The 25057-nt window shown below is 43.3% G+C and overlaps 1 protein-coding gene across 1 annotated transcript in view; it reads left to right on the forward strand.

The window, feature by feature from the left end:
• The window catches only part of LOC115367508 (zinc fingers and homeoboxes protein 2-like), a 112225-nt gene that overhangs the window by 20921 nt on the left and 66247 nt on the right, over positions 1-25057 (forward strand). The window contains exon 2 of the mRNA XM_030063294.1: positions 4677-4848. The gene's annotated coding sequence lies outside the window, so the exon portion shown is untranslated. The remainder of the gene's footprint in view (positions 1-4676; positions 4849-25057) is intronic.

Genomic DNA, 25057 nt, shown 5'->3' on the forward strand with positions numbered 1-25057 from the left:
TTTAAAGCCCTTAATCTTTTACAGGCCCACAGTTTGTAGGAAACAAAACAAACCTCCCCTGACCTGAACTCTGATTTAAAATTAAAAAAAAAAAAAAAAAAAAAAAAAAAAAAAAAAAGCATCTGGTAAAATATCCAAAGGGTCTGGTAAATTTTTCTTCATCGACCAGACACAAATCTGGCTCCGGACGCCGTACAGAGGGAGAAGAACAAGGCCACATTGCAGACAGAACTATTTTTCTTTGTGGAAGGAATCATTTCCGCAGCTAATCATCAGAAATCAATAATGAATTAATAATGAAAGCGGCGGTGTAGTAACAACTGGAGGTTGTGCTACGCCGAGCAGCTTTGGCACCGCAGAGCTCGCTCTCTCTCCCGTGTGGTGTCGCTTAATTGAATTTCTGCCCAGTTTGACTCATTTAGCTTCATTGTTGATTTTTTTTTAAACCATTTTAATGATTAAAGCTCGACATCGCAGCTTTAATTTGAACCCCGACGTCCAGGAAATACACCGGACTGAATGCTTTGGAGTCAGTGGCTGTGTCTGCCTGACTGTTTTTCCTGTAACCCTACTGTAGCTGCCATGACCTCTGCACACACACACACACACACACACACACACACACACAAACACACACACACACACACACAGAGCAGTGCTGGCTTGTATCAGGTTGATGATGGATGGAGGGTGAGGTCACTCCTGAGGGGGATCCAGACTCAGGAAAAGACCTGCTGTTTGTTCTCTCTCTCTCTTCCTCACTCTCTTCCTCTCTCTCTCTCTCTCTCTCTCTCTCTCTCTCTCTCTCTCTCTCTCTCTCTGTCTCTCTCTCTCTCTCCCCATCCATCTCTCTGTTGTCCTACTGTACACCGATGATCTCATCCACTCACCAAGCCTCTTACATGGCCCTAACTCCCCCTTCTCACACACACACACACACACACACACTGGGTGGTGATTCCCTCTTAAAGGGGAGGTTCATAATGTTTAGAAGGTTTTTGTCCGGTAAACATTCATCACAGCTGATGAATGTCCCGTCATGTCCCGTCCCGCCCCCTCTCAGCCCAACGGGAAATGTTTGTATATGGAGAGCGACGGTTCCATCGACTGTGTTTTTTTTTTTTTACGCTGCACAGCCGTGATGACACAAGAGCAGAGGTTTGTGAAATCAACCAGGCCTCGCCACCTCCTGATTGGATACCATGGCAAAAAACAACAACACACTTTCCTTTCTTTTAAAACTTGAGGCTTCGTTAGAATAAGAGGTCTGAGCGACAAAATGCTCGTATTAAAATGAGTGAAGCTGCAAAGTCCACCGCTCTGATTCTGCCCTTCTCATTGTGATGTTCAGTCGTGGAGGCGTCACTGCGACCTGAAGTGTTTGAGCCGAACACAAACACGCTGCAATAACAGCGCTGAGTGACAGAGCGCCGTATCAAGTTGTGTCAATAATACGGATAATAAAAACACTAGAGCTGGTATCATTTTCAAAACTGTGGTATTGACTTTGGTCCCTAATTATCCATTCTGTTGACATCCCGTAGCGCCGGGTGAAATGAGCAAAATCAAATACCACAATATTTTTGACTGAAGACCTAAGTTCCTGTCTGCAGATTCTGTCTGATTTGTTTTGGGGTTTTTTTAACCGCTCTGACAGATCAATTCAACAGATTAAAATGTGATGAGTCATGAATAACAAACAGTCGATCAGCTGTATTGAAAGGCCGACTCTGGACATTGTGAGTCGGGCACAGCTCAGCCCAGGATTAGTTTAGTTTAGTTTATTAGTTTATTCAACAGCGGCTGTAGCTAATCACCTCTGCAGTAGGAAGGAAGATATTAAAAACAATACAGTAGTACAAACAATTAATATCCAACACAACTGGCCAAGTTACAAACAGCACAACACAAACAACATCATACAAACTACTAAACATACCGTATTTCACCAATTAATCGCCCGGGCGTTTAATACACAAAATCAACTTGGACCCCGGGCGTTTAAAAGAACCAGGTGGCTATTCGCTGCAGGCCTTTATTTATTTTTGCACAGACCTGCACCAGGCCATTATTGTGATGACAGTTACTGTCCAACATATTTACAGTCGGTCGATTTAAGATTACGGTGCACCCTTTTTTCTAACGTTAGCTAGCGCTCTTATTTTGACAGAAAACGGAGGTGCCGCACTGTTATTGTGCGGCTAACTGTTTACTTCTGCAAAAATAAGGTGAATAGCCTTATTTTGGGTTTACCTCATTATGATGCAAATAATCGCCTCGGCGGTTATTCGGGTGGGCGTTTAATACACAAAATGGGTGCAGACCCCAGGCGTTTATAAGAACCAGGCGGCTATTTGCGGCCGGGCGATTAATTGGGGAAATACGGTATATATTATGATATATTATTTTACTCTTGTTTATTGGCTGGACCTCGCAACTGCCAACTAGGAAAAAAAAAAAAAAAACACCACCCAAATCTTTTCCCATAACAGAAAATATAGTAAACTAGTATTAAGTATAAGTATTTTCGATGTATTTTTTCACCCTAACTGTCAGTATTCAGTTTAGCTAGCTCCACACTGTGCCAGCAGCCATAAATCATTAGTTCATATGGTACACTGAATTATTGTTTTCTAACTACGGCTGGACAAACTGTCAGCGTTCATGCTGCATCCAGTGATACCGTCTGCAAGATTTAAAACGCTGAAGCAGCACATCGGGGCTTTCCTACGGTGGCTGCTGAGGGCCAAGAACACGCAAACCTATGGCAAAGCAAGGAATAAAAACACAGGAAAGTCAAAGAATGCCCTCTACTGACAAATATTATAACTTATTCACCAGTTCCTTGGCTGGCTCTGTTCTGTTTTTTTTTCTCCCCCAAACAGAAACCGTGCTTAAAAACACATTTGTGCTGGTGCCGTTTTCAGCGTTGTGGTATTGATCAGGTATGGATTGCTGTGACATCCCAGCTGTACCAAAATAAAAGCCCTCTGGCTGCAGCTGGCAGTGGAGGCCGAACGCACTGGAACTGCTCAGGGGAAATATCCCACTGTAGTGTGAGAGCGCTGCTGTGAGGTCAAAGGTCATACAGGAAGAACGAGATTTAATGGAGTCTGAATTCACACTTAAATAACGTGTGTGTGTGTGTGTGTGTGTGTGTGTGTGTGTGTGTGTGTGTGTGTCTCTGTAGAATACAGTCACAGCTTTAGATGTGTGTTTCTGCCCTGTGGACACGAGTCAATAGTGGCCGTGCAGATATAAGCATGTTTGTGATTGACATCGAGTGTGTATTTGTATGTGTTGTGTGTGTGTGTGTGTGTGTGTGTGTGTGTTTGTTCAGTATAATAGCATGGCATGTTGCCCAGTCACCATCTTCTACCCAGTCCAACCCTCTCCCAATGGACAACTAGTGGTTAAGTGGTTCTCACACACACACACACACATACTCATACACACACACACACACACACACACACACACAGAGGCTGGCACATGCACAGACAAGCAAGGACAATACACAGTCCAATATGTCGCACACTAATATAAACATAAGCACGCACAGCTAATACACACACACATACACACACACACACACACACACACACACACTTTCCAACAGTTAATCAGGTTAATAGTCAGGTTTCTATGTGTCACTGTTACATGTTATGATTTCCACGATGCAGGAAACACCGACAGAATCGCAGAATATTGTGGAATTTGCCAAAACGCAGATGCCGTTAATAAAAATCATCGTTTTCTTCACGTTATGAGATTTTTTTTTTTTCTTCACGGCGCCGAACGAACAGATAAGAAGGAGAGAGAAAAGAAAAAAAAACTGTGCTGAGAGTCTGTGCTGTGTTTTGGTGTCATTTACGTCGCACGCTGCTGGGAAGCACATCCACCAGAATGGATCTCTTCTCTCTCTCTCTCACACACACACACTCTCACACACACACACACACTCACACACTCACACACTCACACACATATTTCCCAGGTGGCATGTGTCATTCAAACAACCTTCCCAAATTCTGCTCTCTCCCTCTTTTTTTTTTTTTTTTTTTTTTTTTTGGCACGTGTTGCCACGGTAACCACCTCCCTCTTTTTGGGCCAACTTGTAGTGGTGCAGTTTTTAAGGCCTTCACTGGCTGCCTCTGCCCCTTCTGTCAGCACACACACACACACACACACACACACACCTGCTGTCAGGCACACACACATACAGTAAACTCACTCTATCTTCTGTCTCACTGTCTTTGTTTATCTCTCTCGCTCACCCACACACACACACACACACACACACACACACACTTTCACACACATACCCACTCTGTATCTCCACACTTTCTGTCACACACAGAAACTCTCTCTCTCTCTCTCTGTAGTTCTTCACCGAGCTGAGGTTGGTGTGTGTGTGTGTGTGTGCGGTCTTGTGCTGCTGTTTTTGTTTTTCTCTCAGTTCAATCCAGATTTGATTTTGTTATTGATTACCTTTGGATTAAAGTCTCTGATTGGCTGAACGGAGGGAAACAAGGACCCAGCTGTTTTGAAATGTGTGTACCTTTTACCTATGGCTATATACATCTGTTTGCCTTGTTTATATCTACACACACACACACACACACACACACACACACACACATCGTTATGCCACTGATGTTCTTGCCTGCTTTCAGATTCTGCAGGAGATTACCCAGAGTGCCACTGGGCCGGAGGTCATCCAGGAAGGAGAGCGCGCGAACGACGAAGCGAGAGGAACTGACACTGATCGGAGGAGGAGGAGAGGAGGTGGAGCCTCGAGAGCCCCTCCCCCTCCAGCGAAGCCCCTCCCCCCACTGAGGAAGTGCAGTAAGTACCTGATGCTGCTTGATGCATGTGAAGCCAAACCGACAACCGCAGTCTTCATGTTTCCCACTGAGTGAGGCGGACAGTGAACGCAGCCTCTCTCACACCGTGTGCTTCTGTTTGGGTATTGATGAAGGACCCGGTCACGATCAATCAATTAGCATGCTAGTAGCTCACTGGTGTTTATCTGTGATGTTTTAACGTCTGTCTCCTGACTGGAACCCGTGCACTTTCTGTCTTTTTGTTTTTATAATCAGCCAAAGATGTGTTATACAAAATGTCATAATGTGAGACCGGCAGAGTGATGCTCTCCTCTGCTGTGATGATGAGTCTCTGCTGGCTCACCTCAGGTGGACGTCAGGCGGCTTCAGGGGTCAAAGTGCAGCTGTGCTCCACTCTGTACGATATGAAACTGTGAAATGGCCTCGTCACCGGAGATGCTGTTTTTTCACCGTACGCACGGATTTGAATGAGAGTCAGTGGAAGACAGAGTGAGATTTCACTGTTTGTAATGGTCATACATACAATCAATCAATCAGTCATAACGTTCTTTCTCTTGGATGCTCTGTCGGTGAGGGGAGTCAGACGAGGGTTAGCAGAGATGTCAGAAGCATCTTGTTGTGGTGTGTGTGTGTGTGTGTGTGTGTGTGTGTGTGTGTGTGTGTGTGTGTGTAGTAATGTTCTCAGTAACAGTGAACAGTGTGATGAGGTGGATTAGTTGGTCTGACTCAGTAAACTGTCTCGTCTTGAGCCTGAGTCTCTGCTCCAAAGCATGAGGACAGTCAGCTGAGCTCACCTGAGCCCTCTGCGAGCTCGCTGACTAGCCGGCAGGCTCCTGTAGAAAAGCCACAGACGTCAGCGTCAACAGGAAACTGCTGCTTGCTGGTCATTGCAGTCATCAGCGACATAGTTTTAATTACTGTGCAAGTTAGATGTGTTTACAACAGTTGAACATTTTCACATCATTTCAATGCAAAATCTGTCACTGCAGCATGAAAATGAATCATGTGTGTTCAGTGCTGCTGAATGTGCACGCAGCTGCACCAGTGGTTCAACTTTTGACCAACACGGCCATCAGAGGTTGACGTCACCTGAAACGCACTGATCTCCAATATAACTTTCTTTTTTTTTTTTTTTTGTAGCGTTGCCATGCTAACACACCTCCCCACAGACAGTATATCCTGCCCTCCTGGCTTGGAGGCGGCATGCAGCAGCGTAAATCCTCCTGTACATTTAAATCCACAAGGCTCTGCTTCATTCATGGTCTAATCGTGCCGCTCATATTTAACATATTCAGATGAGAGAAACATTTGCGTTGTCGTTTAGAACACGAGTCCATGAAGGTTTCGCTGTGAAAGCCATTTGGGGTTTGGCGTTTTGGGCTCTGGTTTGCGTCTCCATTGATTCGCCCCGTTGGCCGGAGAATGCCTGTGTGTGGAAATAACAAAAACAATTTGCAGGCCCTGAACTCTGCGCCAAACCTCAGCACAGCATGCTTAAACAGAGAGGGATGAGGCCTTATGGGATTGGAGACGCGCCGCTTCACTTTGTGTTCCTGCGGCCAGCAGAATGTCTCCTGTCTGCCAGCTCTGTCACTTAATCGCCAAGTACAATAAACATAAGGGAACTTGGCTCAGGGACTGCAGCTTAAATAGCAGCACGGTGCATGTTAACATATGTTTTAGGGACAAGACACACTCACATATAGAACAACATGAACTGCACAGATAACTGACATGGAAATGTTCCTCTGACTGTTATACGTTTTTACATGCAAACCATCAGAGTCCATTATGGAGCTGCTGATTTGACTCCAGGAGAGGATTTGAAGACTTTTTACATCATCACCACCAAGTCTGATATGTTGGAAAAAGAAACAGTTGTATTCAAAATACAGAATACCCGAGGAGTGAAGAAATGTAAAAGGAACCTGCTCTTAAATCTCTGAGATTTGTTTAAAAAAAAGAAAAAACAACCCAGTGGGCGGCGATGAGTCAGAGCTGGATCACAGGAAGAAGATCCATGAGGAGGAACACCAGAGATCCTCAGCGGAGATCCAGCGTCAGGAGGAGGGAGGGGAGACGGAGACGGAGATGCAGGTCCAGTGACGCGTCACAGGCGAACCTGACTGTCATATCAGGAACTGATGAATGGTTTGTCATTGATCCAGTAAAAACACTAAACGTTGTCTGACTCCAGCTTCACTGAGATCTGTGAGGTGTCTCTCTTCTCTCCGCTCACATCTTTTATTTGTAAAAGTAAAACTTTGGATTTTTTTTTTAGTTTGGTGACATCACTTTGGGCTCTGATCACCTCCCATTTAAAAAAAAAAAAACAATGTTAGGATAATTGACAATAAATATAATCAATAAATGCAGGCCACATGAAAATCATGACGTACATTTGGAAGAAGTGAAAGCAAACTCCTGCTCGCTGATCCAAAGACAACAGGCAGACGTCCACCAAAACCTGAACCACTGTCCAGTCGACCTTTTCACCTGGAGGAAAAGCCAGGAGCCAGGTGTGGTCGTGACCCCGCCCACAGGAAGTGATGATTCCAAACTTCAGAGTAAAATCCCAAACTGTCTCCTAAGAAAAAAAAAAAAAATCAGCGAGCAGCTCCGTCCAGGGAAAGCTGGACTCACAACATTACATCTGTTTTCTCTCTCGTCTCGTCTCTTTTTTTTTTTTTTTGTGTGTGTAAGGGTAGAAAACATGAGCAACATGAGCGCGCCGCGTGCCGTTCGCTGCCCTCACCTCACCGGATTTCTGGCTATTGAAGTTAAAACTTTTTTCACACAGTTGCCTCTTACTGTCATTCGGGGCCACCGATGTGCGAAATTGGCCGGTGCAGCTTTAATCAGGCTTAATCAAACACAGCAGTAAAGTGGTGTGTTTTTAATTTTCTCTTAAAGCCATCAGATAGGACAGAGAGGTGGAGGGGAGGAAGAGAGGCAGAGGGAGAGGGAGGAAGACAGAGATGAAGTATCCTTCAGTCTGGAAATAAGCTCGCTAAATTAATCTAAAAAATGTCCTCGGTCCAGTCATTAGCGGTCTTATTTTTCCTCCATGTTTTGACAGGTTTCTTGTCCACTCTCAGATTAATACAGAGCAGGTTTTAGTACGACGTGCATGCACAACTCGCTGTATTTATCTTCCGTTTTTTATTTTTTTCTCCTCATTGGATCTGCTTTACTAAACACAGTCGGGCTTCATGTCCTCGAACAATTAATTTCCTGTTTCCTCAGTCTGCCCATGTATATTTTCAAAACTTTCATTAGCAATATTCAATCAGAAACAGAATTTTTTCCGCCCATTTATCTTTTTTCTTTTTTTTTTTTGTCTTAAAGAGAGACAGAGAGAGAGAGAGGGGTGAGAGGCTTGTGGATGTTGAGAAAAGAGAGAACGATCAGGGAAGAAGAAGGAATAAAGTGTGACTCATAGTGGAAGAAGCGTGCCTGTTGGAAGAGAAAGAGAGCGAGAGTGTCGTCACAGGAAACAGGGACTTCAAACTGGATCAGAACATCGTTGAAATCACACGATTCAAATTGCAAGAGCTGCAGTTTTTTTTGATCAGGGTAAAAAAATATGCGTCAAAATCCCGTTTTATAAATGAAGCATTAATGCTCTGCAGAGAAGTCCTGAGCAAAAATCATATTTCACCAAATGTAAGAAAAGACACTTGTTTGTGCAAAAATCACACCATCATCATTTTGCTTTTTTTTTTTTTTTTTTTTTTTTTTTTTTTAGGGAAAACTAAAAATCTGATGCAAAAATGATGATTCCTACTGAATTCACAAATGATATCGCAGTTACAACATCGCTCAATGTAATCACAATATGATTTTTTTTTCGTTCAGCCCTATTTGAAACACTGTTTGTCTGTTGATCTGCGTGGTCAGCCTCTGGCCTCGACCAAGCTCCTGTCTCCTTGGACCTTTCCGGCTGGAGAGGGTTTCTGAGTTTCCGCCTCCGCCCGCCCTGTCAAACAGATTCCCCCTGGGAAAGCGTGAAGGCGAAAAACACACGTCCAGTGAAGCCTGGAGCTCTGGGAGGCGTTCACGCTGTCCAGGAGGCGTGTGCAAATCATTGCACGGATAGAAAAGTCCCACCATGCCGCGCAAATTCAGACGGCCAGCTCGAAAAGGCTGCAGCAAGCTTTGCGGGCAGCGGCGTCGTTTGGAAGCGCTCGTTTGTTCCCGTGCCGATTTTGTGTACGGCGAGCATGTCGACTCAGCCGAGGTGTCACATAAAAGTAAACCACAAAACACAGGAAAAATGAGACGAAACTGGGAAATGAAAATGTGTTTTCACAAAGACCAGGTGTGTCCCCGCCCCGACAACACGTAGGCCCGCGCAGTTTGGGGCTAACACACCTTCTGTGCCGAAAGTGGATCCTGGAGGAAAAGTCTTTTTCAAAAGAGGCACCGTTTAGTTTCCAAAAACTCAAACACAGACATCAGTTGTTTGCAGATTGGACTTTGTGGTGTTAAAAATGAGGATGCAGTGAGAAAAGAGAGAGAGAGAGAGAGACTGGGCGGATGGTGAGAGAGAGAGAGAGAGAGAGAGGAAAAAAGGGATTTAGTGGTACAGCAAAAGAAGAAAACGAGCAGAAAGGGCACAGATGGAAAACTCCAAACTGTATATACAGTTAGAAAGACAGGATGGATGAAGGGAAGGAAGGAATTTATGTTGGACTGTAAGGACTTTGGACCAGGTAGAGCGGTCTGTGTGTGTGTGTGTGTGTGTGTGTGTGTGTGTGGAGGTGGGGTTGTGCTGGCGGTTTGCCTGGGGAACAATGTAGATTCTCCTCAGCTGGAACCAACATGCTCAGTTCACCAAGTTCACTGTCATGCAAAACAGTTTAAACATGGCGGCCTCCAAAGCCTCTGTTCCCTGCAGCCAGGAAACCAAGCGAACCTGGGAGTCGGCGGCCGCGGCGGCTCGTGCACGCTCGCGGCGCTCGTGCACGCTCGCGGCGTTCCTGCGGGTCTGCGGCGGCACACGGTTCCTCCTCAGCTCAGCTCAGCTCAGCTCGTGTCGCAGAGGCTTTGCTGTGTCTGCTGCAGAAATCTCTCGGTAACCACATCTGGTGCCATCATGGAGGTCTGCTGCACACAACAGCTAAATATATAACCACCAGGCTGCAGCTCACTCCAACATCTTGTTGTGGTGTGTGTGCGTGTGTGTGTGTGTGCGTGTGTGTGAGTGATCCGTTCTCAGTCAAAGTGAACAGTGGGATGAGGCAGATGAGTTTCCAAATGCGTCTCACTGTGACTCAGGAAACTGTTTGGTCTTCAGCTCGAGAGAAGAGGCTCTGTGCACACTGAACACGCTGTTAGCTCGCTAACTAGCCAGCAAGCTAATCATGCTACTGCTAACATGCTGATAACATTAGCTAGTGTGCTAATCCAGAGGGTAGAGTCTGCAGTTTGACCAGCAACACCTGGGGAACACACAGCAGAGGGCAGTCGATGGGGACGAGCTGCATGTTGCACAACCTCGCCTGGACGAGCGCTGTCTCTAACACAGATGCCCCTCTGGGCCTGCAGGTGGCGCTAGAGAGAACGTTTCATCCTCCAGGTTTCATCCTGTAGCCAACATGTGTTTTGTCTGAAAATACCAACTCTTTATCAGCTATCAACTCTCTCCACCGCTACCACTGTCACTACATGTTGGCCAGCTGGTGGCGCTAGAGGAAAGGTCCTGGAGCCACCAGAACGGACAGATATAATCATCTAGCCAACAGCCACCAGTAGATTTGGAGGCGCGGCCCTGAGGACCTGCCCGCTCAACAGAGGTGGAGTCCATCACTCGTCCGCTCACAGCCGCCACGCCCAGGCCTCAGGACCTCCAATATGGCCGCCGCAGAGTGCACTGTGTCGGCTGAAGGCTCTGTAGCTCCATCACCTCGCTCCAGCCTGGCCACAGACTGCAGTGTGTGTGTGTGTGTGTGTGTGTGTGTGACCTGTGTGTGAGCTGGTGCAGAGGAGCTGCTGCAGGAGGCGACCTGAAGCCAGACAACACCCTCCATGGCCTGGCTGTGGGCCAGCAGCCTGTTTTTATCGTTGTGCTGGTTTTCAGTTGAGCGTTTCTCTGGGCCGCTGCCAGCTGCCCGCCCGGCCCGGCCCCTTCCGCAGCTCAACGCGCTTCGTTTTTACGGCATTTCTGCTTTATTGGGCTGCTCCTGATGCTCCTGAGCGGTGCCAGCGCTGTCAGGGCGGTGGCTGCAGGCTGCAGCACAGGTGCTCCTCAGGTGCTGCAGGACGCCTCCCAAACAAACCCCACCTGCTCAGGCCTCAACCTGCTTTTTTTATTTTTCTTACTAAAATGTAAAGTTGTATGGTGACTGATCAGAATCAAACAATATGTTTTTTTTTAAGACTGATAATCATTCAAATATTTTTCTTAACTGAAGCTGCCAATAGCTGTGTCCTGAAAATCGCTATTCAAAAAAAAAAAAAAATAAAAAATAAAAAATAGCTAGTGAGCTAGTGTAAATCTTTCAATAAAATACTTGAAAAATAAACAAAGAAAAGGATTCTACTAATGAGTGTTGTTTTTAAAGATCGATACTGTAATATTTTTTTTTTAATCCTAGCTGCTGGTAACTGATATTTTGTACTGATAATCACTTAAAATTTGAAAACTGCTATGCACAAAAAAATTATAAACTTAAACTGTTTCTAATGTAAATCTCTCCTTAATCAAATTCTGAAATAAATAAATGATCAAAAGCAATATTCCAAAATAAAACGATGAGAGAGATACAGTCAGACAATATTAAAAATCTTGTATTTAAAAAAGAACTAGAGACAATCCACTTGAATGCTGATATTCAGTATTCATAAAAAGGCAGATAGCCGCCTGATATATTAGTACACCGAAAAATCTGTATTAAAAACGCAGTGTATGATTTTAAAAACACATGAGAGAAACTCTTTAGTCACATGAAGCTGCATGATCATATCAACATCCTGACTCGCAAATTTCAGTCACAGCAAACGTCACTTTGCTGTGAGGTTCTGTTGGTATTGCTGGTGTATATTGTACAGTTAATTATGGAAGTGATTAGCGTCGCACCCTAATGAATGATTTGCCATGCCGGGTTGGCGCCGTCGTCGTTGGCAAAGCGCTGCCTTCGAGTGCTGCTGCGGAGCTGGAAATGTGAAAACGCTGAATGGCTGTGGGAAGCGTTGGCCCGCATCTGAACCAGAGGTGGAAGCAGTAGTGGAAATGTGAGCGGTGCAGGTATACGAGGGCTGGATGGGATCTCCAAACTGCCGCTGGAGGTATCGACTACGTGGGAGAGAATGACTCACTCAATAAAAACCACACACACACACACACACGCATACACACACATATGCAGCGGTGCACTGACACACACCTGTGGAGGAGGCGTGTGTGGGCAGCCAGTGTGGTCGGGCAGATTCCTGTCCAGCTCTCAGTAAGCTGGAGTATTAACTGTAGCCCAGCATCACCACACTGTTTATTTCTCTGTTTTATTTTATTTTATTTTTTTATATATATATATTCTCAGTGTGTTTTTTTTTTCCACCAACACACCTGCGCTGAAGCTGTTGCGGTGGCTGGTGGCGACTCAGTGCAACAGACTTTTCACTGTTGGTGATTCATTTGTTTTGGTTGGTGGCTGGATATGCTCTCTGGTCTTATGTGTTAACTTTTTCATTGTTTTTTTTTTTTTTTTCCACCTCCTGCAAAAATGTTAGCTGTAGGTGTTTAATTTCTTGAAGTTCATCACCAAAAAAATCCAAGTTTAGATCCAAAAAAACCTCCCGTGTTGTTCTAAACTCTTTCTGTAGTTCTGTATGTTTTATATTTAAGCATCTATACGTTTTTCTCCAACATGACGTGTTGATTTTTCTCAAATTTAACATCACGCCGACGGTCAGTAGCTCCTGTTGACTCTCATTCTTTCAGTGGCGGTGCTTTTGGCAGCGGCGGTGAGGATACCGAGAACAAAATCCGCACATACTGGATCAATTTTACAGTCAAAGAGTCAATTTTTAGGGGATTTTAAGGTTGCCATGTTGAATTCCTGAACCGTGTGGGAAAACAGTGGTGAGGAGAGGGGATGGAAAATGTTCTCTGCTCCTCAACACTCACTGCTGACGTTCCCTTGAGCATCGGCTGATCCTGAGGAATGGTGGTTGTACCGACCCGGGGCTGGGCTGCAAGAAATGTCACGAGAAATAATAAGAAAATGAACAAGACGTGACCTGAAAATGAGCAAGAAATTAGCAAATAGTGCCAAAAACAACGAAACAAAAAAATGGTAAAAATTACAATAAAGTCCCATGAAAATGAATGAAAAAATGGCGAAATTACCAGAAAACAAATAGAAAAATAGCCCCCAAAAAATACCATAAATTGTCATGGTGACCAATAAATAAATAAATACATACATAAATAAATAAATAAAGATAAAATACTTAAAAAAAAAAAAAAAAATAGAAAGGGGGTGGGGATTACATGAAAAACACTAAAAAATTCCCCCAACAAAAGAAGAAAAAATTACCTGCTGTGTTCTGACGTTACATCTCAATGGTGATTTTTTTTTTTTTTCCATTTGGAAATGTATAAGAATGACCAGTTAGAGATTCCTTGGGTGTTGGCTACTGGCTACAGCTTTTTTTAAAAAAAATTGTGTCCGGTTGTTTTCATGCTTGCTGTCTAATCAGGCTCTCAATCCCTGGCCCCGAGGATCTGATCTGAGGCAAACACCTCCCCGGGATTAAAACCTCTGTCAGCCAGAGGCCTGCACTGCAAAACAACACTAACCTCTCTTTAATCTCACCTTCTGTGTTCACATCTTGTTTTCCTTCAAACAGGGTTAAAAAAAAAAACCTGCCAGTGGGATGAGATAATCCCACTTGTTTCCAGTGCAGTTTGACTTGTTTCAGGTTTTTTATTTCTGAGAACAAGTCTAAATGTGTTGAAACAAGGCAGAATGAGGCAGAGCAGCCACTGGGATCAAGAAAATGACACTTGATTCAAGAAAACTCTGGAAACAAGTTGATTAGCGTTGGAAACAAGTGGGATTATCTCATCCCACTGGCAGATTTTTGACCTTGTTTGAGGAAAAACAAGATTATAACTCTGAGGATGAGACTGGATGACTTGTTCAAACAGATTTGGGGTGTCTAGAGGTTTGCAGAGCATCAGTGTGTTGGGCAGTGCAGACGTCAGGGTGGAAGGTCCCTCCAGACTCTGTGTGTATTTCTGTCATTGAATTTTCACATCAAGCCTCCGTCCGTCCAGCCAGAGCAGCTCAGTAACACTGGAGTTTATCCAGCAGAAGCTAATTGAGGCCATGATGCAGTCAAGTGTTTTTCAGAGTAATGACTCTTACACTGGTGTAATCTGGAAGGCAGACCCCCTACGCAGACACACAAACACACACACACATACACACCTCCCCAATCCACCAACACATTTGTTCAATTTTGCTAAGTGGCACTCGAGATATTCCTCAGAAGAAAAAAAAAATCTAATTAATGCATGTGTGGGGGGGGATGAAGGGTTTAGAAAGGTGCAGTTTAGTAGTTTGTAGAGCTGGAATGACAGCAGAAAAGTGGAGATTTTAAAGGTAACCAGTCCAGTTACAGACAGTTGAAGAAACGGGGGCGTAGCTTGGCTGAGTTCAGGACAGAGGAGTTTAACAAGTTATTGACGTAGGGGGCGCACCCAAACGCCTCATCCTGCACCCAAAAACCCTAATGAATAAACAGAGGTGCACAATTCTCAGATGCTTTCATCAAAAATTTAGCAATGTGTGGCTAAATTTTGGGATGAGGATGGAAAATACTGGGAGACTGCCTATTCCAAATTCAGAAACGCAAACTCTTCACCTTTCAGCAAAAATTCACTGTTTTGAGATAAAAAAAAAAAAAAGGTCACCTACCAGATTTGAATAGATCTCAGGAGATTATTATTAATATTATTATTATTATTATTATTATTATTATTATTTTTAAGCGGGTGGGGGTCACATTGATTGGGTTGTACCTAGTTCACAGTAGACAATTTTAGCCCTGATTTTTTTTTTTTTTTTTTAACTTGTTGAAAGTTTTTGGAGCTTGCTGACAAAAGCTCCAGATCAGGGGCAAATCAGTGTTCGCTGCACAATTGCACAATATACAATACAATACAATAATACAGTTTTATCAGGATACGCTGGCATGCAGACCAGTTTCTCATTCGTTGTAGCCTTGACGTCCTTGCCGAACCACAATATGAGCAGGCAGCTACCTTCGCTTTCACTGCAAAAATATGTATTTACCTCCAACTCTCTCTGCAGAACAGAATTCAGCGCTCACTCCCTGAACTTGAGTGAACTTAGCGTTACATGCAGAATTGGTTCATTTTGACCCCAGTGATACAAATCGTTGGTTTGGAGAATTCCAGCTACGAAACTGGGAAAGCATTTGAATGTGCAGAAAGTCATATATTTACGACTGCCGGTTAGAATAAAGGCACTTTCGAGCGGCACTTGAAGGCAACAGTGCAGCCGATGTCAAGGAGAATGTGTGGTCCGACAGACGTGATTTATTTCTGCGGTACGAGGAGTGCTGTGTCTGGCAACCTGAAGTAATGCATGGTAAGACTCATTGTTTGGTTTGGTATGGCAGCACGTTTCTGTGGAGAAAAGATGTAGGTGTGTTGTTTACACAGAAAATCAGATTTTGACTCGGTTTTGAGGAAATGGATCTTGAATTCCACCGTAATTAGGATAACCTGACTGAGGTGTTTACACAATAAAATCTACTGTCAGATTATTGCCTTAATAAAGCAAAAATCAGATTTCCAGTGTGCTTGTAAATGTTCCCAGGGTGGAGCCGTGGGACTCTTTAATAATATCAAAAGCTAAATCCCAGCGAAGGCCAAATGTAGACGGACTGCTGGGAAATTTCTGAAGTCCCTATTCCAAATTTCCAAGGTGGAGCGCTGCCACCGTCAGACAGTTTAGGGAGAGCCGTGCTGCGTAAAGCGTTTTGCTTCGCCTCCCGCTGTGATGCAATCTGCTATGAGCATCAGTCAGGCCAGCCTCCCTGCGAGCCGGTAAGAAAACACGGCCAGCAGCCAGAGGATTGGCAACAGAGAGAGGTTTGCTGTACGTCGGTAAACATTATGGAGGTTCCCCAACCTGCATTTGATGTGAAAAACTTGCATCTCGGGGTACAGCAGCAGAGCAGCGCTTAGAGAGAAACTGCAGCTCCTTTTTAAATAAATGTGAAAAGCTCTTCAAACATCCACAATCAAGGCCTTTAAAGTGCTAAAATGTGTTCAATAGAGTTATCAGATGCAGTTTTTTGTTTGTTTGTTTTTTGTCTTTTCAGCGTGCAGTCTGTTTCTTTGTATTACACTGAGTTCACTTCAGACTTTTATTGTCCCACAAGGAGAGATTCAGCTTGCAGCAAGACATGATTAAGCCCACACAATCACACAATACAATAAAATAGGATAAGAATCAATACAAATTTCATACAGGTTGTATAAACATAATAAAAGTCCATACAGTAGTCAGAGAGGTGAACAGTAAACAGTGCACGGTGGAGCCCTTAAGTGTGCAGATGCACCACAACGGGAAGTGCAGGCAGGGGTTTGGAAATTACTTTTGAGATTCACTAGTTACTTTAGTATGTTACTGCTTCTAAATAATAATAAATTACTTTACTACATTACTAAAGGTAACTAGTTACTAAGTAACTAAAGGATAACTAGTTACTTTACTATGTTTCTGCTCCTGCCCCTAAATGATAACCAGTTACTTTACTACATTACTGTTCCTAAACAAAAAATACTTACTTTACTGTGTTACTAAATTCTAACTACTCACTACATTACTAAATTATACTTTAATGTTACTTTACTTTACTATGTTACCACTCCTAAATGGTAAGTAGCTACTTTATTTAGTTACTCTATATTATAGGGAAATCATGTAATTAGGCTACTTTTAAGTTTCCCACTTCAGTGCGTGCTTTTTAAAAATGCATTTTGCTGATGTCATCACTCCTGCTGAGAATGAAAACCTCACTGAGTGACATCAACTCAGAAATCATTACAGGCAAGAAAACATTCACTTACATTTATTGAAACAACAGAGCCTGAGACTGACCCAGCGTTTTCAATGTTTGTTGACAGCAAATGCACAACAGCAAATTGGCCTGAATCCAGATAACGAGCTTTGAGTCCATTTATTCTCCATTCTTAGAAAAAAAAAACAGCAATCTTGCCCAGAGTAAATAGTCTGAGGCGCACACTTCCTGTTCCAGCAGGCGCCGGCAGCACGGCACCGACACCAGAACAACATTTCCAGCTGACATCTTACATCGTCTTCCATTCTGCCGGCCGACTGGCTCAGGAAAAACATCCACATCTCCACCAGGAGCACAACCAACAAGTCAACAAGTCGCCAGTTCAACACCAACATGTTAGGTATCGCTGTCGCACCACATGTCGACTTCATGGAATTAAATAGAGAGGTGATGAAAGTAACATTTTCAAAATAGCAAATAACTGATTGCTAAAAAAAAATTGAATTAAGTTGAAAAAATCTGATTACTGTAACTTGGTACTTGGGGGTAACATTGGTGCTGCTCGGTGTAAAAGTAGATAAATCAGATCAATACAAAACAGGGATAGTTGTACAATATGCTTCCTCTCTGCTTCACTGGACTTTATGGCCCTAAATATTTAATATCCTGGTGTCCTTTTTCTTTTTCAACCCATTTATAGTTTGAGAACTTTCCTTTGCCGTGTTCAGTGGAAAACTATCTTTCTGTTTTTAATTCATCTTCAATTCCAATCCAGTAAGTGTCAAAAAAGCTATTAAACAATCTTACATTTGGCTTTCTGAAACTTGCAGATTTCCCTGGTGAAAGTGCAGAGACTGTTGTTGGAGGCGGGGAAACGGTTTAAGATGTTGAAGATGGATGATGTCAGATGGAAATGATAGGATGGGAGGGACGAAAAGACTCAAACAGTATGATGTATCTATCCTCCATTATTACCGCAGGGTTTTCTAAGAAATTCCCCCCTGGCAGGTGGTGTTGTAACCGAGCGAAAGAGAGAGAAACAGCAGTGTAGCAAAGCAGAAAAGAGGGGTTTGTGTCTCGGTTTTCGACGTCTCCTGTTGTTGGCTTTTTTGCATCTACACTTTTTTTTTTTCACACGGCAAGATATTCCAAACATTCCCATCGACACAGATTGACAGTGGATAGACAGAGAGTCGTCTCCAGAGCTAGTTTGGTATGAATTTTTCCTCCGCTGTAATGTGAAAACTTTGTTTGCTGGGCTGGACGCTGAACTTGACCCCCTGCTGCTCGCTGGCTTTCTCCTCTTGGGCCATGAAGCAGCATCGATGAAGAAAACATGTACAAAAAAACAACCAAAAAAGTGGGATTCTGACCATGGCTACATCTGTACAGTATTACACTTGTTGATTCTCCTTGTGAGGTTGATTTCTGTTTCTGTGTGTATCTATTTTGCATTATAGTGCTGCATGAATTTCCACAAAAATCTTCCTGAAGGGCTGAAACAACAGGAACAAACAGGCGTATACTAAATGGGACTTGGACCAAACGCTTAGGAGTGTGCAATGAAAGAAAAAAAAAAAATCTGCCTTAAAACACTTAAACACTGTGGAAAAAAACAAGTATTGGTTTGCATTTCTTAAAGCACTTACACACCATGGAAAAAAACAAGTATTGGTTTGCATTTCTGAGCCTTATTTCTTTTTTCCGTGCTGGCAGGCAGGGCTAAGGGATGTTGGTGTCCGTCCGTTTTTCAGCATTGTGTACTGCATGGCATCTGGAAATGTACCAAACAGATTGCCATGAAATTTGGTGAGCACCTTTATGCTCCACAGAGGATGAACCCTGACAGTTTTGGTGACTTTATGATCATCAACTTCCTCAGCAGATATCACAAAATATAATCATTGGATAGCCATGATGCTCGATTGCTGTGACCCTGTGACCTTTCCTCTGGTGCCGAACATGTGACCGTAACGGATGCAAAATGTCAAATTTGATATCTCACAATCTATTAGATTAATTGCGATGCAGTTTGGCAAAGACATTCATGCTCCTCAGAGGATGAACCCTGGCAACTCTGGTGACCCCATGAACTGTCAACCCTCAGGCCAAAATCTACAAACCCAGTTTCCTGGCTGTGGATTACTGACCAATTGTAGATGAAGTGAAGCTCCAGTGGAGTTTGATATCAGAAAATGTTTCAGAGAGTTAAACCACACATGGAGAACGTCAGGTTTTGGTGTCAGTGTGGCCTTCTTACTGGAGCCGCCATTTTGCACCGATGTTCAACAGCTGAGTTTACATGGAGCCTAATATTCCACTAATAATCAGAATAACAGCCCAGTCAGAATAAAAATGCCTCATGTTACCACCTCAGTCAGAAGAGTCTGGTCCGATCAGAAGGAATTAGCAATCAGTTTGACAGAGCTGCTGTAAACCTTTGATAATCCACTCAATAGGAAAATATTAGTGCCTAATAACCATGGAAACTCTTAATCTGCTGGTTTCTCTCTGGTTGGAATAAATCTACTCTCTCTGACCATGTTTGCCCCATGTGGGGGGAACATCAGGTGACGGGACGAGTTTCCAGGACGGACACAAACAAAATCTTTAAAGGATTGCTGAACACGTCTGTGGTGGAAAGGCTGGAGACCACGAGTCGTTCAAACAAGTTGTATGAAAAGACGAGAACGAAGCCGGAATCCAGCGAACCATCGAGCAAATCAAAAAGCTGCTGGGGAAGTTTGAAGGCTTCCTGTCACAAGAATAAAAGTCCAAACCAGCCAGTCAGGTTTCATTTTTACAGTCTGATGGACGACCTGATGGGGGCGCTACCACTGGAGAAAAAGACTTAACCTATATCATGTTTATATTTCTGGCAGATTAAACACATCCCAGCAGGAGGAGCCACTTTATACACATCGAAGAAGTTCTATAGTTTGCTGGGTGTGAACTCACATCTGACCAGATCACTTTATTTATCATCCATGTAAACAGTGAAGCTGGAGTCTGTAATGAGAATGACTTCAGGCAGGTTGGAGAAATGTTGCCCATGTAACTGCAGCTGGTGAGACGAGGAGAAACCCGTCGTAGAAGAGGACAGGGAGGAGCAGCACGTAGACCAGAATGCACTTGTGCAGCAGGACTCTGTCTCTCTGTCTGACTTTGCTGTCAGATCATCGGACCTGCCAGGTTTTGCGAGCAGTTCCTCCAACACAACAGCAGTGCAGCAGACACATCAGAAGGTGGGAGTTTCGCGGTGCCTACAGTACATCTGCACGGCATTACACTTGTTAATCTCCTCTGGAAGGCCTGTGCCTGTTTCTCAGTATTATTTTGATTTTTCCAAGCAGTTTCTCCCTGGTAGCCATGCAGCGAGAGTTACAGGCACGTAAAAACATTTTCCAAACAGTCTCTGCCTGGGTGGGCGGGCTCAATTCTGCATTCTCCAACAGCAGAGCAGGTAAGGACGCTGCTTTGAGAGATGGTCCCATGACCGAGGAGTCACAAGTTCAATCCCAGCCGCATCCGTGTGTGTGTGTGTGTGTGTGTCCTGTTGAAGTGTCCTCAAGTAAGACAGTGATTTCCTTACCAGTTCACTCGTTCTGCCAGTCGGATTTGAACAGCAGCTTCTCCAAATCTTATGAAATTTGTGGAATGTCATGGATTTTATGGAGTTGTTTTCCACACAAGAAAAGTCTAGGAGTGTCTGGAAATGTGTCAAATAGGTCACTTTCCAGGAATACACCAGAATGTGTTTCATTGCATTAGATGCTGTTTTCCTGCTTTCTGTGGAATTTTAGTGAGCTGAACTCAGCTTTAACAGAACAGGTTGGAATGAGATGTTCAGGCTTGGATTTTGTGAGGTTGTGACTTGGGAAACGTCATGGGATTTTTCTTTTAAAATGGCCAATTTGTGTTTTTCTTTTTCTTGGATCTAGCATCTGTCCTCGTGTTGGTCTTGGTTAACACTGGGAAACAAGGCTATTATCAAATTAGCCAAAAATTACAGGAAAAGGAGGGGGAAAATTTGCATAAACCAACTGTTTTGTTCAGTGCTAGGACTGCATTGATGAAAATTAAAAATGAACTGAAAATTACCCCCAAAAAACCCTGAAAATGAGCAAAAACATTCCAAGAAAAGTTTGTAAAATGACCAAAAAATTAGTAAACAATTTGAAAAGAAAAAAAAAATGTATTTGAGGCTCACACCTGCAGCTGTGTGTCTGTCCTGCAGCAGTTCTGCAAGGTTTTCCAGACAATTCCTCATTTTCTGTCCTATCTCTGATAGTACAGCAAGCTTTCCTGAGCAGTTCAGTCTGATTTGTGTGTGGAAAATTTGCTGAACCAACAATGACTGTCAGAATATCTCCATGCATCTGTGGAACAAATTTAATGCAAACTTGGAATGTCCCTGAAGTGAAGCTTCGCTGTGTTTCCCTCAGCTGGGGTGAAGCGAATAAATCTTCCTCACTGAATTTTGAGTCTTCAAAGAGCTGATCAGCATTGGGCAAGTTGTTATTGTTGTGTGGTGCTGGCGAATGTTGGCCTTGATTTATTCTTACATCCAAAGACGCAAACTAAGAAATGACTTTGGAATTGTTCTGCTGTACCAAAAAAAAAATAAATAAATAATTCAGACACAAGAGACGTCTTTTGACATGGGACAGACCGCAGGTTTGGGATTTGTGCAACGTCGAAGCAAACGGATAACTTACAGATGATGTTGATGAACAGCCGAAGCCACTGGTGAAATTGAAACATTCAAGTGCCATAACATTTTCTAAGTAACTCCTCCTGCAAATGCAACGCTGTAAAATATTAAGACTCGTGTCATCGTGTCTCTTGGTATCGTGCACCAGGAACACACAGTTTTTCCAAGAACTCCTCATCATGTTGTGCGTATACACATCAGGGTTCAATCAATGAAGGTTTTCAAAGGATCAAACCGATTTTTCAGGAACCGATTTTGCTCTTAGCTGATATCTTCGCTTCAAAATGTCAGTTTTCATGGCATAAAATCGAAAATATTAAATGTTTTACCTCCCATCAGTGTGGAAAACCCTCTTGAAATGGCTTTCAGAGCATCACAGGAAACTACAACTCTCCACTGAAACTGCATCTCTGGAAACCCTGAGATCTCCACTAGAATTTAAATAAAGTTTTTTGGGTTTGAATAAAAGTCAGATGCAGATTAAAACTTTTTTTTTTTTAATCAGACATTGAAGATCAGTCAGGGTGAGTACATGATACAACATAGTCAGCTTTTGGCTAGTGTTCCTTTAATTCACAGAAAATGTTGAAAATGCAAAGCTTGTGTCTTTGATTCGTAATTTTGACAAATCGACGTCATCAGTGAGCCTGAGCCAAACTAAATCTACTGAGGAAAAAAAATCCTTGGGCCGACTCGCCACCTCCTGTTGCACGGAGGTGGGAGGGGCTTTCGATGAAACCCCGCCCACTCTGCAAAGTTCTCTACACGAGCTCTGAGCCAATAAAAAGGTGCAAAGCGTCGGATGTCACGTCAGGTTTCTAGACAGTTTTTCTGTATCTGTGGTCGGATGTGAACCTGCATCATATCGGAGGTGGTCGACACCGACCGGGTGCTATAAGATACTGGATGAAGGTGTGTGTGTGTGTGTGTGTGTGTGTGTGTGTGTGTGTGTGTGTGTGTGTGTGCGCAGCTCAGTGTTTGGTTACTGTAACAGCAGAGGAGCTTCCTGCTGCCTCCATCAGCTCACAGGAGTCTGGTTTGACGCCGTCGCACGTATGAACAGCATGTCACACGACAGCAAGTTACACCGACACACACACACACACACACACACACACACACACTGTCTGTCAGTCAGTCTGCCTTTTGAACGGTTTGTATTTGTTTACAGCAACAGGAGATTAGGACCCATCTGGTTTATATGTTGTGTGTGTGTGTGTGTGTGTGTGTATGTGTATGTGTGTGGGTGGGTAGGTGGGTGTGTTTCCTTGGGGGCGGGGGAGTGGGGTTCATAGAAGGACAGAATGAGAAATAAGGAATGTATGTGTGTGTGTGTGCGTGTGTGTGTGAGAGAGAGAGAAAGAGAGTGAAAGAGAGGCCCTAGGTAGAGTTGAGGAGAAAGAAGCTGAATATATGTGTATAAAACAAATTTCTATGCATCTGTGTGTGTGTGTGTGTGTGTGTGTGAATGCTCAGTTTGAATGCATTACAGATTAAGCAGCGTGTGTGTGTGTGTAGTGTGTGTAGTGTGTGATGTTTGGTGGTGTGTGAATGATAATGACCCCTGACTCCGTTGGCTCTCACTGTTACTCGACTGGATTAGCTCTCCTTCACTGCACTGCCTGTGGACGGACACACACACACACACACACACACACACACACATTTAGTGGATCTCTGACCTTACAAGAAGCCAATATTAAGCGGTGTATTGGTCCGAGCCTCGGCGCCCTGACAATAGTTCATATAAATACTACAGTGTCATCGATGAAAGGAAATAACTTCAGAGTTCAGATGGCACGGAGGATTTTATTTTATTTATTTATTTTTTTTTTTTTACTTTTTGAAACCTGAGCAAATAGTAAATGCAGAGAAAATTCCCCAAAAAAGTAAAAAAAAAAAAAAAAAAAAAGCCCAAAATTCCTAACACATTACCAGAAATGAGCAAAAAGACAAAGAAAAAGAAATAAAGTGAATTCTGTTAAGAGGTCGAAATAACACCTTTCAAAATAAAAGCCCTAGGCTCCTGTGTTTCAACGTACGAACGCTTAACTGCATTTTGTTGCTTTTTATCCCCCACCGGTCTGGGTCCCAGGACACTGTGACTGCTGACCTTTGACCTCCTGATTGTCAACCACGCGTGATTTCGCTGAAGATTTCGCTTCTGCTGTGTGAAAATAAAATCACCGACTCGAATGTCAAGAAATCTTAATGCACACATTGGCGTCATTGTTCTGTGCAGGTCTACTGAACGTCTAATAAATGTAGTAGAATAGATAAACATTCAGAACATAGACAAATAGAAATAAATGGGTCAAGCATAGCGTCTGTGCTCAATAACGCCCGAGGAGAATACACAAAAAAAAATCAACAAAATCACTAATCAGTTTACTCGACTCGAACATACCTGCTAACTCATGTAGTATGGATGTGTTCTGATCCAGGAATCAGAGTTTATTTTATTCTCTAACTGGATGTTATGGATGAAAGCTCAGCTAGAAATGCCTGAAATGTGAAATGTGATGTTCTGCTGTTGTTTAAGTGATTATGGATGGCAGCATCAGATAAACAGAGCTGTGTGGGGAGAAGAGAAATCAATACACCACCAGACTGTGATTTTTCTGTTTTTCTGTTGATTTTATGAATCCTGATGCTGAAACTTGTGCTACCCTCTTGTTTTCCACAGTGCAGGATTTGTTTTTCCACTTTTGTTTAAGACAGAAAAAAAAAAACAATTCTGCTTGGGTAGGTGGCCCTCCATCTGTCATTTCTGAGAGAAGTACGGAAGCCCAACTCGGCCAAACTGGCTCCATGAATACTAAGTGTCGCTTCCTCTCAAGGTAAATGTTTGGACATTTGTTTAGGATTTTTTTTCACTGAAATATACTTGGAGAACATGCAACTTTTCACTGATGGCCAGAGGACAAATGCAAACTGGCTGGATTTGTTTACGTTTCCACGGTAACGGCTCCGCTACAGTATAGCCATGACTGCCAGCTCCAGATGTTTCTATGGTTACAGCTCTGCTACAGTGTCAATACAGATGCTGGAGCATTATTTGTGTACACATAAGTCGACTAATAAAGGAGAATTAAGTGGAAAGTAAGTATTTTTCCTCCATATCAATAATAAACACAGTCATGCCTCACAGTGTTGAAATAACAAGTTATATTATTAATAGTATCAAGGTCTGTATTGTGTTGTGGTCTATAGAAACACACACACATATGTGTATATAATATATATATGTGTGTGTGTGTGTGTGTTTGTGTGTGTGTAACTGTTTAGGTAAGGGACAAGGCTTTTGCATCCGAAGCGTTCTGGTCTGTGTTTGTAGTCTGAGAGGTTTTATGGCGGCGTGCAGTCCGTCTGGGGAGCAGAGGAGGCGGAGCGGCGCTGTAATGTGTGGAGAAACATCCGACTCATGTAATAA

This window comes from Myripristis murdjan, chromosome 11 (genome assembly GCF_902150065.1).
Source record: "Myripristis murdjan chromosome 11, fMyrMur1.1, whole genome shotgun sequence".
NCBI classification, from domain to species: Eukaryota; Metazoa; Chordata; class Actinopteri; order Holocentriformes; family Holocentridae; genus Myripristis; species Myripristis murdjan.